Source organism: Triticum aestivum, chromosome 2D (genome assembly GCF_018294505.1).
Source record: "Triticum aestivum cultivar Chinese Spring chromosome 2D, IWGSC CS RefSeq v2.1, whole genome shotgun sequence".
Taxonomy (NCBI): domain Eukaryota; kingdom Viridiplantae; phylum Streptophyta; class Magnoliopsida; order Poales; family Poaceae; genus Triticum; species Triticum aestivum.
The window spans coordinates 646,936,674-646,939,413 of record NC_057799.1 but is presented as its reverse complement, the minus strand read 5'-3'; the positions used below and the strand labels follow the sequence as shown (position 1 = coordinate 646,939,413).

Sequence of the window (2,740 nt, the reverse complement as noted above, 5' to 3'; positions counted from 1 at the left end):
GCGGCTTCGCCACGCTGAGCGCGTTCTTCCTATAGTCTAGGCCTTTGTTTTTAGTAAATTTTAAATTTTCTATGTAAAAACTGTTTAAGTCGCCGAAGTTTATGCCCGTTTGCCGAATAATAGCCGAATGTCTTTTAAGAAAATAAAAAAGCCTTCTGGGGCGACCCTGGGGCCGACGGCTAGGAACCCGTTCGGCCCCAAGCTGATTTTTTCGCCGGGTCGTTCCCAGACAGCGATTTTTCGAGCTCCCTAGAGAACACTCCCAGTGACATGGTAGCATACAGTAGCACTCACAGTGACATGGCACCATTTATTGTCTTGCAGCTTAGTGATGTGGGAAAACTAAAAAAGACATTACAATGTTACTGAAGATCTTAAAGGGGTGTCCAAAAAGAACATACCTCGATCGATCCTATGCTAGGAAGCATACGGATTGACCGCTCGTCTTGTTGACTAGATAGCACAGCACACTCCACTGTGCGTGCGTCACACAGTTCGCTCACGAACTCTACGTTACATCGAACAACTCTTACATGTCGGCGGCGATCCCCTCGTCGTCGACGGCAGTCTGGATGCGTGGGGGCTTGCCTCGGACCTTGCAGTTGGCCCGGATCTCGCCCTTGTTGCCAGTGAGCAGGTCCATTTTAACCATCTTGGCCATGGACTTGGCAAACTGGTCGAAGAAGGCGCCCTGGTTGAGGGAGAAGTGGGTGGCCTTACTCTTGGTGGCCGGGTGGTCGATGAGACCCTGGTCCGACTTGAACAGCCCCTGCTTCGCGATGAGGTCGAAGTAGTACTTATTGTCGAAGATGTCCGGCGTGCGCCTATCGAGGTTCTGCTCCACGGTGCCGCGAGGAAAGTCCTTGTCGCAATTCTTCTTCAGCGTCGTGGCAAACGCGTGGTCGATGGCGGGGTTCGTGTCAAAGCCATTCTTGAACCGGTCTCGAAGGCCGGGCAGTGGGCGACGCCGAAGGTGTGCGCACCGGAGAGGGACACCAGGTCGGCCACGTCGAGGCCACGTTTGCCGAAGGACTCGATGAGCTTGTCCACATTGTGGAAGGGCGCCGGCAGCAGTTTGACTTGTTCCGGCGACGCGGGGAAGAAGGAGTCGAGCCGGCCGAGGGTGACGTCGAAGCGGGGCCCGCCGGCCAGGAAGAGGGATTCGCGGGTGGCGAGCACGGTGATGTCGGCGCACGACACCGTGGCCTTGCAGGCGTGGTGGACCGCGGCACGGATGCGGTCGATGAGGTCCAGCGCTCCTCTGCGGAGCGTCGTGTTGGGCCTCTCCTTCTGCTCGCTGCCGGGGCCCTCTATGAGCACCGACGCGTCGCAGCCCTACACCATTAGGGTAAGATATGTGATGCATTTTGATACATACATACTAGTACATACGTACTACATACAAATATTTATTTTTGACAGCGCGCACCTGCGGGAAGCAGTCGTGGAAGAGGATGCGGATGAGGGCCGGCGCCACGCCGGAGTCGTTCTTGAAGGCCTCCCGCACGTGCAACGCCACGATTTGCTCCAGCGGCGGGCACGTCGCCGCGTGGAAGTCGGGGGACAGACCTCCGGCGGCCGCCGCCGCCGAGAGGGACGACTGCGCGGCGCAGACCATGGCCAGGACGACCAGGGCGGCCGCTGCTGCTCTGGACGCCATTGATAGCTGCTAGCTCTGTGGCTGTAGCTAAGCTTGTTGCACCTTCCTATGAAGGTCGTGTGGCTTGCACAAGATACCCACTACCCCTTGTTATTTATAAGCCGAACGGCCAGTTAGGGCATCTCCAATGCGGAGACATAAAACTCTCGCAACCCTCCGCACCGCATTGTTCAGATCGCGAAAGCCATCACGTGTATCAGTCCATTAAGCATGTATCAGTCCATTAAGCAGTTCGGACGTGATTTCTCTCACAAACCGAAGACAAAAATGAGAAAGGTCTGTCGGAGTCCGGACCGCTCCCAAGCCCGTTTCTGAGCCCTGGCCCACCAAATCCACCATTCCGCGTGCGCTCCCGCCCGACGCCAGCTGCCCGCATTCATGCTGCTGTAAAGCGCACCGCTCAACATTGAATACGGCTCAGGGCGGGCGCGACCTCTCACTGCCTTCGCCATTGAAGCGGCGGCGCGGCGCCCGCGATGCGTCTCCGGTGTCCGCGCCTGTTCAATGCCGGAGACGCGTGACTGGACATGACGAGACAGATATCTACCGCGCACGTTCAACACCGCTATCCATCCGTCTGCCGCCATTAAGCAGGCTCACCGGCCGAGAAACCGACTCCTGCGCCGCGCATTGACGCACCCGGACGCCTCGCCTCACCGGAATCCGCTATATAAAGGTGGCCACACCTGGCTAACTCCACACCACAACACTATTCCCTCCACATCCTCCTCCCTTCACTACATCCGCCATGACCGCCAGCGGGAAAGCACTGTGGGACAGTCTGTCCCCGGAGATGAAACACGCGGTGGCCGCCCTTGCCGCCGCCTGGCATAGCCGCCGTTCCAGATGGATCGAGGCCGGCTTGCCGGCCAGCTCGCCCGAGGTCTCCGACGACGAGGACGACACCACGATGGAGACGGGCTCCGACGACTCCGCCCTGGCTCCCGCCCTTCCCGTGCACGCCGGCTTCACCATGGAGCAGGCCCATGCGTAGTTCAACGCCGCCATGCTGGAGGTGCAGCCTGCGCTGGCGCCTTTGTCGATGTTCCAGCAAGCGCATGAGGAACAACGGTACAATAT

The 2,740-nt window shown here is 58.6% G+C and overlaps 1 pseudogene; it reads right to left on the bottom strand.

Moving 5' to 3' along the window:
• Positions 1 to 290: 290 nt before the first annotated feature.
• On the bottom strand, positions 291 to 1,681 carry LOC123050781 (peroxidase 12-like; annotated as a pseudogene).
• Positions 1,682 to 2,740: the final 1,059 nt, after the last annotated feature.